The sequence below is a fragment of the Cryptomeria japonica genome, chromosome 4 (genome assembly GCF_030272615.1).
Source record: "Cryptomeria japonica chromosome 4, Sugi_1.0, whole genome shotgun sequence".
In the NCBI taxonomy this organism is placed as follows: Eukaryota; Viridiplantae; Streptophyta; class Pinopsida; order Cupressales; family Cupressaceae; genus Cryptomeria; species Cryptomeria japonica.
This window is the reverse complement of record NC_081408.1, coordinates 557,187,682-557,204,205: the sequence shown is the minus strand read 5'-3', so window position 1 is coordinate 557,204,205 and position 16,524 is coordinate 557,187,682.

The following is a 16,524-nucleotide window of genomic DNA, read 5'->3' as shown; positions in this document are numbered from 1 at the left end:
TCAAAATAGAATTTTAGTGCAAGTTTTGCTAGATTTTCTTATTTAAAAAAAAGGTCATAAAAAAATACCAAAATAATGAATGGTCATGATATTTTGAATTGTCTTGCACACTCCTTGATTAATTGTAACCCTTGATCTCAGAAGTTGGGCATGATTATGCCATAGGGAATGCCTTCAGCATAAAAATGTTTAGGATGTGATTCTACAATAAGCATGGAACAAAAGGAAACTAGTTCTTTTTGGGTTGAAGTTGTAACTTGCTTAGTTTATTTACTAAATAGATGTCCTAAATTTTTTTTTAGGATGTGATTCTGCAAAGGCATGGAACAAAGGAAACTAGTTGTGAGTTATTTATATTTTTTTGGATGCATTGCATATGCACATGTACCTCACGAGGAAAGAAAAAAGTTGGAAGATAAAGAAGAAAAATACATTTTTCTATTATATAACAAGCAATTACAAATTAAAAATATATTATTCAATAGAAAAAAAAGTCATTATTAGTAGAAAAGTTATTTTTTATAAAGATGAAGCATCATAGTGGGAAGGAAATACTGAACATAAGAAATTAAAAAAACATTGAAATAGATAATTGAATTGAAAAAAAAAATAAAAATTAGCCATCCATACCCAGCATTAACTCTAACATAATTAGCAACCCTATTTGACCATCAAACACAAGATGAATGCCAACTCCAAAGCTAAGTAAGACAAGAAGCTTAAGAGAAATACATGAGGTGACAAATAAATGATAATGATTCGTCAATTTTGTTTTGTTTTCTAAATCTAAACCATTAACTCTAACATAGTTAACAACCCCATTTGACCATCAAACACAAGATGAATGCCAACTCCAATGCTAAGTAAGACAAGAAGCTAAAGAGAAATATACGAGGTGACAAATAAATGATAATAATTTGTTAATTTTGCTTTGTTTTCTAAATCTAAACCTATTAATTTTGAAGATACAATTAAAAGTAGTAAATGGATAAAATTTATGGATGAAGAAACTAATGGAAAAGATGAAAACCAAACATGGAAATTGATGGATTTTTAGTGAAGAAAATTATATGTGAAAAGGGTGTATATGATAAAGTTTAATGTGAATGGTGATATTAAAAAATATAAAGTGAGATTAATTCTAAGGAGTATTCACAAAAGTTTGAAATTGATTATAATGAAATCTTTTCTTAGGTGTTGAGCTTGGACAAGGTTAAAGAAATTTTGATAATAGTAGTCTAATGTAATTAAAAAGTTTATTAAAAAGATTTGAAATCATTCATAAATTTTGTGTTAGAAGAATTTTTCCACATAGATCAATTGTAATGAACCTACAAAATAAAATAAATTAAATAAATATATGTATAATTAAATGATCGAATCCATATTGTAATTAAATGTCCTACATACTATTATAAAATACCTATGATTCAATCTCCTTTCATCCCTCTAGGTACCACCTACAAATAACTAAACCTCTCTTAGGTCAACTATGAAATGCAAACAAGGACAACTAGGGTATTGAGCTTGATGACTATATTTGATGGGCATTATTTATGAGGGTGACACGTGTTGGTAAATTTTTTGAATTTGTAGAAAATTTTCAATTTGAAAATGAGGACACGTGGATCAATTTTTTTGTTAGGATTTATGTGGGAAGGAAAGGAGTTGTATTGATAACTTACCTAAGCATTTTTTTGCACCTTCAAGGGAACTTGTGGCTTCTTTTGATGTTGAAGGAGATACCTAGAGAGTGGAGGGAGGTAGAAGAGGAGATACAAAATATCAAAGAGATGAGTAAGAGGGGATGGATGGAGAGGTGGACATGGAGGGAACTTGGAGTTGTATGCATGAAAGCCCTCAAATTGAGGTTGAAGTGTGTGGCACTACACTTTGTAGAAACCTTATGAATAAAGTGTATGCATAATTATGTAGCCAAGAAAAATAGTTCATGGGGATTCTTATGATGAATGCGTGCACACATGTGAAATGAAAGATAAGAAAGGGACTATTTCCCTATGTTGCCTTTATTTATTTCATTAGATAATAATGAGGCTAATATTATTGGCTTTCCTACACATGATTTTTTGCATGAGCGTGATTTAGATGTGTTTGCAATTAGTGATGAAAATGATAGTTTAGGCATCGACTTTCAACTTCAAGGCATTGCCTTTGAAATTGTTTGCATGAGGATGACTTAAATGTGTCTACAATTAGTGATGAAATTGTTAGTGTAGACATTGAAGTTTAACTTAAAGAGCTTACCTTCGATAACTTAAAAGGTAGAGATCATGTGGATGCATATGAAATCTTGTTTATTTTGTGCAATATATGTTGTCTCCCCCATACTAATTGAGATTTTAGGAAGTTATAAGTGTATTTTACTAACAGAAATGATGAAGGCGAAGTAATATTTTACTATTCTAATTTAATCAACGAATATAGTTTATAAATTCATCAAATTGTCTTGAAAAAAAGGAATAATTTGAAGAAATTGGTTTTTCAATTGAAGTTTCTTGTAGTGTTGATGGTTTGAGTTGTGGTTTGAATCATGCTTATAAATAAAAAATTCAAAAGTAAATAAAGACATCTAGAAATGATGTATGTTGGTGGCCTAATAATAAAGAACTTGGTGGATGTCATAATGATTATGAAGCATTTTATTTTGATAAAGGGTATTTTCCAACTCTTGATGGTATGTATGTTTTGCTAGAGTTTGAGTCCTTTGTGTTGTACATTGGTGAGAATGATAAGTAAGGCATAAGTATGCTCAATGAGGAGCATGTTTCAACTCTACATGAGAATATGCTTGAGTTAGAGGCTTTTTAGTTTGATATGTAAGGAGGATTTTTTATTTTTTTAATTCAAAGGGATAATTAGACATGTTTTTCTTTTCTCCTTGATTTACATGAAGACTTCAACAAGTGTGATACTCTTCTAGTCATGGATGGTCAAGGTTTGGTTTCATTTATGTATTTTGTTTCTACTACTAATCTAGGTTCTAATGCTTCATACTTTTTTATTATGAACATGCATGAAGCATATAGTAGGTTGAGTTGGCTTGGGTCATGTGTTACTATTTGTGGTTGATATGTAATGATGACTAATGGTGGATTTAGCTTTCAATTCCTGGGAATTGTTCACCTAGTTATGCACATATATAAGAAATATTTTTATTTGTAGCTTAATGGTGGATGCACCTTCAACTGAAGGAAGATTATCTCCTTCATTAATAAAGTTAGATGCTTGTGGCAATTTCCCTATCGCTTTGTGTCCTAGACATTTATAGGGTGACTTGCAAGTTATTTTTGAATTAAATCTCATTGTGCGCTCATGCTATTGGTTGTAAGTGGTTGTTTTTCCCTTGTGCATACCTTTCTTGTTGTGTCATTTCCTTATACATAAGTGTTTTTTTGTCTCTTCACCTTCCTCATTTTTCCTTGGCATTTTGGCCTACTTCTTGGAGATGCTTATGGATTCTCATTGTAGTTGTAAGAGGTACATATTACAAATAAGAGCCAATGTTGGAACCAATTTTCACATACCCCAAAATTACAAATATTCTTTTAGTCATGTATCTATATGTGCTAAATGGTCTTGCTAAGCCTATCACTAATTACCAACTTCAAAATTCTACACCTTCTCCCTTTTCTTAACATGCCATTAATTGCCATATTTGACATATTGTACCTATACAAATTCACTTATCCTACTAAAAATCCACTACTCATTCCAAGGAAATAGATCCACGATAAAATTACAATAAAGGATGAAGAAGGTGAAGAGGAATGATATGAGTGTTGTAGTTAGAACCTAGCTACTACTAACCTATGTGTAGGAAGCCAAATTACTCATTTGAATATGGGAATGATATCTTTCTATCCTAAGCTATCTAATTATAGATCCAACACAAATTTGATTACAAGTTACTAAGCTAGGACATTGATTGGATTTGACTTGTAGAAGAATCCATTGAAATTGCACCAAGGCTACCAAAATTCATCATAATAAAATGTTATATGCAAATATTTCTAGGCAATAATTGTGGTTGGTTGCTAAGTCAATTTTTTGGTTTCATATGTATCTTAGGATTATGTGTACCAAGTTGTGGTACCAAAATGGGGTCTTAAGATGCCACCTTTTTTTTTTTCTTGAAACCAACACAGTTTGAAATTCAACGACAAATTGAACATAGTTACAATCGAAATTTTAAGATGCAACAAGAACAAGAGTCAGATTTATTTTTGTCTACTTTCTGAAGTACTAATTTGTTTTGAAAATGGTGGAGAATAAGGGCTTCAAAAAGGGGGGACACAAAAAGTGGTTCTGTTTTTATGAAAAAAAACATAGCATAGCATCTGTTGTGGCCCCCCTAAAATGTTAATTTTTTTTTAGAATTTTTAAAATCACTTCAGTGAGAAATTAGCTAACACCTTGTAGTTTATGCCAGACTTTTTGGCTAATTTTTTAATGAGTATATGATTTTTTACTTTCAAAGTGGACACATACTGAAAAATAAAAAAAAATTGAGTGTCCTCCCCCATAAAATCATTGAAAACTAATAAATTTTTTTTTTTCAAGGTGTGTAGAATTGAGTCTAGTTTCTAAAAATGTAAGTTGCTTTGAAATTTGATGAATGTGGAAAAAACTATACCCAAAATAGCACAAGTTGGTTTTTGACCAAAAACATACACACTAACAAAATAAATTATAGATGAAAGCCTTAACAAAATCAAAATATGAAAAAAATTACATGGTTGGATAGCTAAGATAGATCTTAAGGCCTCTATGGTGTTCTTTTTAGTTGCATTGAAACACGTGCAAACTTGATGGAGATCATGACCAAAAATATGTGAAATTTTTTAATCTTCTGATAAAAACACATCTCAGGCCTGAAATGGTCTTTGGGTTGGATGCCCAAGTACAATCCAACCCAAAGGGTTGGTGTTTTCCAATGCAAACCATTTGTTGAGTGCCAAATATGGGGCTCACCAAGTTAAAAAATTTAAGTTTTCACATTTGGTGAGTGCCAAATTCAGCACTTGCCAAATGTGAAACAGTGAACTTTTTGCATTTGGCTAGTGCAAAATTTGGCCCTCACCAAGTGTTCTGCATTAGTAAATTGTAGATTTTGTGAATGGTCAAAATTTCTAGTTTAGACACAAGCTATACCCAACCCTTGAAGAAGAATATGTCGTGCCTATGAAGTGTGATACCCGCAGTTGCAACACAAACACTCAATAGATCATTACAAGCATGGTTAGCAAATAAGAAGCAAATGAAAGATGAACCATGTCAAAGCGAACTATCGCCTCCTAAGAGATGCGAGTATGGATTTGCTCTCAGATCTGGATAAGCAATCCCAATGACTTGACTACACCTAGATGGAGGTTTTGAAATGATAATGATATGCAAAGATGAGATTGATCCAAGAGACTAATTAAGCTAATGATATGCATGATTAATCTATGATGATGATGCAATTAAGCTAGAAAAGAGATTGATTAATCTACATGATTCAACAATTATGTTAGAAAATGATCAAATTAAGCTAAATCTAAGATGCAATTGCCTATAACAACAATGCTCAAAATGATATGCCTATAGTAACAATGCCTAAATTGATAATGAGATCGGATCCTTTTTGCTCCAAAATGGGGGATATTTATAGGATTTCCAAGGCTAGGGGTGAGGTGGCAGGAATCAACGGTCAAGATTGAGTCTGAAGATATCAAGGGTGAAATTGGAGGAGGTTGGAGAAGAGGTTGGAGGAAGGGACACTTGTCATCTCTGTGGTGACAAGTGTCAAGAAGCCTTTCTCATGAGAGGGCAAGTGTCCAAGGGAGGAGACATGTGGCAAAAGTGCCATGTGTCTCAAGGGGAGAATATCTAGACCATGGGAGGTTAGGATAAGGAGGTTAGAATGTGCAAGATAGGATAGGGTTAGGCAATCCCAAGGTTAGGTGGAATGGGTTAGGTTAGAGGGATGGTTAGGTTAGGTGGTTAAAAGTTAGGAGCCATGTGGATAATTTGAATTTAAAAATTTAAATAATAGGAAAAGACTAATTAATTCTCAACAACTCATAAATTGATTTGTTTTAATTAATTAGGAGATTAGAAGAAATGAATTTAAATGGATGGAGGATTAATTAATTTAAATTAATTAATCAAAGGGGACTATTGAAATGAACCTATTAAATAAATCCTTAGATTTATTAATAAGTAGATGAAGGGGAGAATTTAATTAAATTTCCTAATGAATTCAATTAAATTAGGAAGGGGGATTAATTAAATAATTGCTTATTTAATTAATGATCTCCAGACTATTTTTAGGTGTATACAAAATATATACATGAAATATAACATTTAAGTCACATTTCAATAGGTCTTTCGTATACTTTAAGTTATATTTCATGTATATATTGGCAGAATGTTTGAGAGTGGTTTCAACTCCATATGAGTTATAATGTAGATTCTAGGTTTTAGAGGATCATATATATTTTTAGACAGTCAAATTTTAGTAATCAACATGCTCCTATTAGCATTCTTTAGCTTTGTATCTCACTCTCTATATCTTCCCCAAAATATTGACCTATCTCTCTCCCTCTCTTGTCTCTCTCATCTCTCTCTACTCTCTATGTATATCCCACCCTCTCTACCTTTCATTCCCTCCTTACCCCCATTTCTATCCTTAACTCCTTCCCTCTCTCTTCTTATTTCTCACTCTCTTATTTTTTCTCTCCCCTCCCTCTCCATTATCTTAATCACTACCTATCCCTTCCATCCTCTCTCCCCCCATATCTAGGTCTCTCCCGCCCTCCCACTTTACCTCACTTCCTCTCCCTCCCTATATAATTACCCACCTCTCTCTCCCCCACTATGTTTCTCACCTATCTATTTTTCCATTCTCTAGTTCTCTCCCCCCCTCTTCATATTTATCTCCCTTCCCCCTTACCCCTATCCATTTATGAACTCTCTCCCTCTCTTCTCTCTCTCTCTCTCTCTCAAAACCTATTTACCTCGTTATTCCCTAGGTCTCATACTCCCTCCATGTCTAACTCTCCATCCATCCCCTCTTACTCCTCTCTTTATTCTTCTATCTCTTCTCTTCTCCCTCCCTCCCCTCTCTAGGTCTCTCCCTTTCTTCCCCTCTCCCTCTCTATCTCCCTCCCACCCTCTCTCTTATTATCACTTCCTCTCTTATTCTCTATCTCCATTGTCTAGGTCACCACCTCTCCATCCCATCCTCTCTCTCCCCTCTCTAGATTTCTCCCTCCCTCCCTCTCCACATATCTACCTCTATATATAGGTCTCATTACCCACCTCTCTCTATCCCCTCTATATATATCACTCCTCTCTGACTATCTAGGTCTCTCACCTCTTTTACCCCTCTCGGTCTCTCAAATATCTATGTGTTCCCTCTATAGTTCTATCCCTTCCTTTTTACCTCTCTCTCCCTCCCCCTTAACCCCATCCCTTTATTAACTCCCTCCTCTTCTCTCTCTCCCCTAACCTCTTTATCTCATCCTTTCATAGGTCTCTCACTCCCTCCATGTCCACCTCTACATCCATCCCCTCTTACTCCTCTCTTTGATATTTTGTATCTCCTCTTTTACCTCCCTCCACTCTCTAGGTATCTCCCTCCCTTCCTTCCCCTCTCCCTCTCTATCTCCCCATCCAAACATACCCCGTATCTATCTCACTACCCCACTATTTGTTACTCTCTTCCTCTTTTATTTATCTCTCTCTACTGTCTAGGTCATCACATATCTCTCCCCTCTCTAGGTTTCTCACTCCCTTCCTCTCCACCCACCTACATCAAAATCCATGTCTCATTTCTCACCTCTCATCTCTCTATATCCCCCTCTATCTATCTCAATCCTCTCTCTCACCATCTATGTCTCTCATCTCCCTTTCCCCATTTAGTTCTCTCACCTATCTATCTATCCTCTCTCTATTTCTCTCCCTCTCCCCCCCCCTCTATCTCCCTCCCCCTTTACTCCTACCTATTTCTGAACTCTCTCCTTCTCTTCTCTCTTCCCTAACCTATCTATCTCCTCCTTCCCTGGGTCTTTCACTCCCTCCATATCTACCTCTCTCTCAATCCCCTCTTACTCCTCTATCTATTTACTCTTTCATCTCTCCTCTTATCCCTCCCTCCCATTTCTAGGTATCTTCCTTTCTTCCCTTCTCCCTTTCTATCTCACTCTCCCTCCTTACCCCTATGTATCTCTCCCTTCCCTACTAATTCTTATTATCTCTCCATTGTCTACATCATTAGATTTCCATCACACCCTCTAACCCCCTTTCTAGGTTTCTCTCTCTTTCCCTCTCTACCTATCCATGTCTCCATCCATATCTCATTACCAACCCCTCTCTATTCTCCTGCATCTATATCAACTCTCTCTCTATCTATGTCTCTCACCTCTCTCTACCTTGTATTTCCTCCTTACCCCCATATTTATCATTTCATCCCCCCTCTCTCTTCACTCTCTCTCTCTTAATATTTCTCTCTCCCATCTCTCTCCATTATCTTGATCACTACCTTTCCCTTCCACCATCTCTCTCTCCCTCTCTATAAGTCTCTCCATCCCTCCCTCTTTACCTCTTTACCTCTCTACCTCTCCATCCCTATATACTTACCCACCTATCTCTCCCCAATATCTAGGTCTCTCACCTCTATACCTCTCCCCTGTCTATTTATTTCTGTCCCTTTTTTCCTCTATCCCTACCTTCTTACCCCCCCCTCTCTCTCTTCTTGAACTTCTCTAACATTTTTTTCTCTTTCTCCCTCACCTATCTACCTTTCTCCTCTCTATGTATCTTACTCCATGTATACATCTCCCTCCCTCCCTCCTTAGCTCTCTCTTTCTCTTTTTTATTTATCCCCCCTTCTTCTTTCTCATTCTCCTAAGTCATCAACTTTCCTCTTCTATCCCCCTTTATTTATATCACCCCTCTCCTCCCATCTAGGTCTCTAACCTCTCTCTCCCCCTCTAGGTCTCTCATATCTCTATATGTACCCTCTCTAGTTCTCTCTCCCTCCCCCTTACCAATCTCACTTTATATACTCTCTTATTGTCTCCTCTCTATCTCCTTCCATAGGTCTATCATTTCCTCAACCCTATTCCCTAAAACCTAAACCCTAAATTATTTATGCACCCTAACCTTATATCAAATAGAGAGAGAGAATGGATGAAGAGAGATTAAGACATGTAAGGAGTGAGGGAATTGGGGAAGGAGGAGATAGATAAGTGAAGGGAGAGGGGTAATGGGGGAATGAGTTAGATACCTATAGCAGGGAGAGAGGTGAGAGACCTAAAAAATGAGAGAGAGAGAGAGAGAGAGAGAGAGAGAGAGAGAGAGAGAGAGAGAGAGAGAGAGAGAGAGAGAGAGAAGTGAGATGGATAGATGGGGATAGAGAGAGGTGGGTAATGATACAAGGCTGGATAATTAGAGAGGTAGCCTCAACCCTATGTACCCTAAGCTATGTACCATCAATCTTGTATCCTACACCCTAAAATTTATTTCCTAAAACCTATTATCTAAATCCTATACAAGGGAGGGAGAGGCAATGACCTAGAGAGGGGAGGGAGAGAGAAGAGGAGAGATGTAAGAATAAAGAGAAAGAGAGAGACAAGGAGAGAGGGAGAGGTGGGTAGGGAGTGACTAAGAGACCTAGAGAGGGAAGAGGTAGATAGGTGAGGGAAAAGGAGAAGAAAATAAGGGAGATAAGTTCAAAAAGAGAGAAAGAGGGGTAAGGAGATGGAAAGGAAATGATTAGAGAGGTGAGAGATATAGAGCCTAGGAAAAGAGAGGTGAGAGACCTAGGGTGGAGAGATACAAGTTAGGGAGATAGAGGGGGAGAGAGAGGTGGGTAATGAGACAAAGAGGTAGAGGTAGAGAGGTAAAGATGGATGGAAGGAGAGACATAGAGATGGATAGAGAGAGGATGCGAGGGATAGGTAGTGATCATGATAACAGAGAGAGAGTGGAGAGAAACAATAAGAGGAGAAGAGAGATGGAGGGAGGAAAGGATAGATGTGGAGATAATGAGGGAACGCGAGAGAGAGGGAGATAGTATAGGAGAGACCTAGAGAGAGGAGAGAGAGGAGAAAGAGAGATAAGAGAGGGAGAGTAATAGGTCTATATTTTATGTGAGATAAAGAGGTGAGGAGAGAGTTCATAAAGGGAGATGGGTAAGGGTTGATGGAGAGAGAGAGGTAGAGAGGGGATAGATAGAGAGGTGAGATACCTAGAGGGTGTGAGAGAGGATATATACCTAGTTGGGAGATAGACTAGAGAGATAGATAGAGGAGCATAGAGAGAGGTGCCTATTGAGACATGAATGGAGAGGTATAGAGGTGGAGAGGGAAGGAGGGAGAAACCTAGAAAGGGGAGAGAGGGAGCGAGAGAGAGTGAAAGAGGGAGAGGTGATGACCTAGACAATGGAGAGATGGCATAGAGAGGGAGAGAGAGTATGGGAGGGAGTTATATATGAGGGTAATAAGGAAGGGGGAGATAGATAGGGAAGGAGAGACCTAGAGAGGGGAGAGGTGTGTGTGTGTGTGTGTGTGTGTGTGTGTGTGAGAGAGAGAGAGAGAGAGAGAGAGAGAGAGAGAGAGAGAGAGAGAGATGAAAGTATCAATATGGGAAATACCTTAAACCTTGTACCATCAATCTTGTACACTGAACAATATACCAATACCCTCAACCCTAAACTCTATATCCTCAACCCTATACCTAAACCATATATCATACTCTCTAATCCCTACACCTTATATAAGGGAGGGAGAGGTGATGATTGAGAGAGGGGAGGGAGAGAGAAAATGAGAGAGATAAGAACAAAGATAAAGTGAGGGATAAGGAGGGAGGGAGGGAGAGGTAGATAGGGAGTGATTGGGATACGTAGAGAGGGGAGAGATATAAAGGTGAGGGAAAGAGAGAAGCTTACAAAAAGATAAAGAGGGGTATTGAGGAAAGGGGAGAGGTAGAGAGGGAGGTAAATAACCAGAGAAGGGAGATATATAAGTGTTGGAGCCTAGGGAGAGAGGGTGAGAGACTTAGGGGACATATATAGTGAGAGAGATATGGGGGGATAGAGGTTGATAATGATATAGGGAGGAAGAGGTAGAGAGGTAAAGATGGGGGGAATGAGCAACCTATAGATGGGGAAAGAGAGGGTGGGAGGGAGAGTTAGTGATCAAGAGAATGAAGAGAGATGAGAGAAACAATAAGAGAGGGAGAGATTAAGAGAGTGGGAGAGAGGGAAGGATAGATATGGGGGTAAGGAGGGAAGGTGAGGTAGTGAGAGGTAGAAAGGGGACATAGAAAGAGTGATAGAGAGAGATCTATAGGTCTAGAGTTTGGGGGAGATAAAGAGAGTGAGATAGAGAGAGTGGGAAAAAGTTGATAGGAGTATGTTGATCATTAAAATTTGACTGTCTGAAAATCATGATCTTCTAAAACCTAGAATCTACATTACAACTCCTAGAGATTTGAAACCACTCTTAAACATCCTGCCAATATATAAATTAAATATAACTTAAAGTATAAGTCACCTTTCAATATGTGACTTATACTTAAATGTTAAATTTCATGTATATATTCTTCTTTAGGGATTGGGTATAACTTGTGTCCAAAGTAGAACATTTGCCGATTCACAAAATCTACAATTCACCATTGTAGAACATTTGGCGAGTGTCAAATTCAGTGGTTGGAAAATAGGGTGAGCACCATATTTGGCGCTCAATAAATGGTTTGCATTAGAAAACACCAAACCTTTGGGTTGGATTTTCCTTGGGCATCCAATCTGAAGGTTTGGATGACCATTTCATGCCAATGATGCATTTTTATGAAATGATAAAAAGTAACACCTTTTTGGTACCACATCTTGGTGCACTTACCCTTAGGTTTCTATAAGACATCAAATGATGTAAATTATAAATTATGATCCATAAGGAGACAATATATACATAGTAACCCAAAATAAGGCTATTTAAGGAACATAATGCATGTAAATAGTATGTCTTCATAACAATTTGCAATCATTTAGGATGGTGCTCAAACCTAGTTGTAGATCCCCTCTTGCCACATTTGCTAGTATGATATAATACTTGGGTTAGATAAAAGTGTAATAGATTCTAATTCATTGAAATTATATGTGATGATCTTTCCTATGTTCCACATGGATGTTTCTATAGTGAGATGGATTGTTAAGTAGTCCACTCACATGAAGTTTTATCTTTGATATGCATGCTTGTACACATCTAGTTCAATTTGTGTTTTGTAGGTGTTTATCCCTCTTCCTTGTAGTTGATGACTCTATTACCCAATGGAGTAAGGACTAATCTAATTGGAAAAATGCCAAACATATTCTATTTACTCATCCCTTTGTACTTATTATATTAAGATTATATTAGTGCCTTACATGCTACCATGATTTAATATTATAACTCAAAGAACATCCTAAGAAACCTTAAATAATCCAAATCGTTAGAGAAACATGTCATGCATGCCTACAACTTGGATTTATGTATGAAATATTAATTGAATTCACTTGTGGATATAATGTAATGGCATCATTTGTAAGTGCATATAAAAAGATTTAGTTATCAACTTAATAAAAAATTTAACATGCATGTAGTTAGTTTTTGTCGTAGGAGAACTATTGGGGTCAAGCATATAATGAGTGTAGTTGTTGCTAGTTTAATCATGTCCACCATTTATGTGGTAAATGTTTTGTTAATGACACCTCTAGAAATAACCTCCTAGGTTTAGTTAAGCCTAAAGAGAAGGATACAGTACCCACTCTCTACAATTGACCTATAATCAATCAATAAATTATTGAAGAGCTTCTATCATGGCCTCTTGAAAAGACAAGTTATTGGCCTTAATGATAGGATAATGCTCTAGGATTATGAAGCTACACTTTCAAGACCAAATAGATAGAAAATATTTGGCAAGTTCAAATAGAGGACACATTGAGCGTGCCTTATTTCACTAATTTGTATATCAACTATCTCCTTGATATATTTTGGAGAGGTCAGTTTGAACACAAATCCCCTTTTGGTGTTGGGTAAAACACAAATAAAATTCTCAAAGGAAGCACTAGTACATTTGGGGCTCAATTTCGACGACTGCTCGTCGAAATTTTGACTCTTTTTCGTCGGACTGCTGACAAATGCAATCGTCGAAAACTTGTTGTCGAATACTCCAATGGTGCTTGTCAATGTCAGAATTCTGATGGAAACCATCAGGTCTCCATCGGTGTATGTCTTACTGATAGCTGATGATGTTCCCTTCGCCGCTAGTATAAGTCCTGCCGATGGATTTCATCGGCATGTGCTACCCCGATCACTCATCTGCCGAGAGAATGTTGTCAGGCATACAACATCTTTGCCCAATGTTTTCTTGATTTTCATCATAATGCCGAAGCCGTCTGATGACAACCACAAACTATGTACTGACGAGGATGTTGTATGCCCGACAGTATAGTCATCGGTGCAAATATAAGGGGCGTCAGAATTTTGACCATTATTTAATTTTTTAAAAAATAAAAAAATACAAAAAATCATATAATGACTACTGAAAGCTGACAGTTTCACGCCAACCTGTTAATTGTTTTATGGTGCGAGATAGGTTTCAGGTCAAAACCCCACACAAAATGTAGCCTATTGGCTAATAATGAAGCAATATTTTGATCAATTCAAGGAAATCATTAGAGCTTGTTAGCCATCCTTAACTGTGCCCGATACAGGGACTTGTCTCTAGGTTTCTATCATGGCTTGTGCTCTATCAAATCTCCTCTATTTGAGCTACCTTGAATGCATGCCTGCAACTGTTTGAAACTTTGATAGCCTATATCCTCTATGTTGCTAACGTTGAAAGGCTCTTTTATCACTATGAATATTGGTTCAGGTGTATGGCTTTTGCAATAAGCATAGGATAGTATTTATATTGTTTTGATACAAAAATTCTTACTCACAACTCTCTTTGCAACAACGAATGTCCTTATTGTCACATACAATGAGTATGATGGCATCCTTGTCATCTTTTATAAATGATCTCTTATATAAGTGTTTTCTCATATTTTTTTGATTATCTCACCACTAATAAACCTTCATCACTGTGATTTACTAACTATCTACACTCGTGGAGAGTTATTTAACCGCTCTTTGTATCATCTATGGATCTAGGGCTTTTGGTTTGAATGGAAACTCTTGGTCTCTAACTTTGTATGACTTCTATTGTCACTACTCATTCTCTTCAAGTTGACATCTATATTACTGTTGCCATATCTTTCTTGAGATTGAAAGCTTTGATATCTCAACTATAGGGAGGTTTGACTGTGAATGAGGATATTTCACGACCCCTTTTGTGATAAGTTTCTTTTAGATCAAAAGTTGACCTATATGATCATCAAATGAGAACTATTGGCTATCATAATCACTATGCATAATGAGTTTTTGTTAGAGAGATTAAGTATTATATTAACAAAGTAATGAATTTACAAGGCTATGTGCTCAATGGGTCTCTTAACTTGTAAAAATTGCCAACATTCATGAAGAAAAATGAAAAAATGTCATTAGTGAAATGATTACTCATTGAGATCATCTTAAGATGACTTAAAACACAACCATTGTATCCCACACAAACAAATACTGGCCAAATACGCCTCAAAAGCCTCTAATTACTTAAAAGTTAATACTATCCTCTAGATGTCAAAGGAAATTTGGTCATGTGCATTGACCGCTACAATTTGGAGTGGAAAAAAAAGGAATGTACCTAACAGTCCACTACAATTTTAAGAACAAAGAGAGTCTATGGCACTGAGAGGTTGCAATCGTAGCCTATGTTGACCATAATCCCCGTTGCAGCAATAGCGAGATGTGAGGTAACAGTTATAAAATTTGGATGAACTCAAAGAGACATTTACAAATACAACCTACCCTTTATAATACCTAATTGAAAAAATGGATGCAATGCAATTCCTTGTATCAATAATGTTTGGCAGATAGTAAAAAACTAGAACAATAAATTCCATATAAAAGTGGTTAGACTTAAAATGATAAGGAAAATTAAAAAATGCTAAAGAAAATGTCAACTAATAAAAAAACTTACAAGGATGAGGCATATTCACAACTTTTGCAGTAGCGCCATGCATATCGGCACTAGAAGCGACTCATAGTGTTAGTGTACATACAAGATAATATGGGAGTTCACTATACCCAACAACTTGTGGTGTTGTTGTTCGTGTTGGTTCTATTGGACCCTGCAATTAAGATTCAATATACATTATTCAATAAGATTAATTGTGCAACATAATGATCATCTATCATCCAAAAAATAAATGGTGTGTAGGGTAAGGTTTTAGGTGGTTCAGGGGAGGGTTTTAGGTGATGCTTTTGCGGTCCCTGGAAGACCCCTTCTAGGTTCACAGGGAGATGGCTCAAGATCCCTAGGATCTATTGGCTCTAAAGACAACTAGGGTGATGCGGATTCTGAAGATGGTGGGGACCCAAAAATGGGTTTTCAGGTGGACCCAGGAGACAGATCACGAGCTTCTCGGGGTCCTGTCACAGGGGAAAGGGAACGAGCCTTTTGACCGGAGAACCTTATGGCATAATAAATATCTTTCTAATGTTCACTCTTTGCATGATTTTTTGAGTTCTTCTCAGATCCCCACTGGTTCTCATCTTTGGAACAATATTCTCAAGGCTAGGGATGTGGCTAGCTGGGGAGCCCACTGGAAGCTTGGGAATGGTAGAAAAATCTGGTTTTGGGATGATTGTTGGATTGGGCATCACTCACTTGCTTCGGATCCTACTATGGGATCTTTAAAAGATCTTTGTGTGGCTTCTCATGGCCCCATGGTGACTGACTATTGGAAGGAGGGTAATTGGGTTAATCTTCTTTCTATTAATCCTTCTTTTATCCAATTGCAAATTTCCCTAAATTCTTTTGGCTTGGAGGAAAGTGTGGAAGATGAACTAATCTAGAAATTAAACCCTAATGGGAAGTTTTATGTGGCTTCTATGGATGCCTGTAAGGAAACTTATGTGTCCTGGTGTTCTAAAGTTTGGATTAAGAACCTTTCTCCTAAGTTCAATATGTTTTTCTAGCTCCTCTTTCTTAATAAAATCTTAACTACTGACAATCTTGTTAAGAGGGGCTTTGCTATCCCAAATAGATGCTACTTGTGTTGGTAGGCTGCTGAATCTGTGAACCATTTGTTCTTACATTGCTCTTACACCTCTGAGATTTGGAGTCTGGTGCTTCAAAAATTGGATCTTTGCTGGACCTTATCGAGAACTGTTAAGGAGTTTGTCCACTAATGGAATCCGCCCTCCCGAAATCCCTTCGAAAAGAAGATCTAGCTTTTTGTGTTTCCTCATATGGCATGGGGCTTATGGAAATAACGTAACAATTGCATTTGCAGGAACACACATCTCCCTTCTGATATTATTTTCAAGAAAATTTCTAGATCCATCTCTGATAACCTCTTAGTTGTTAGCCCAAATG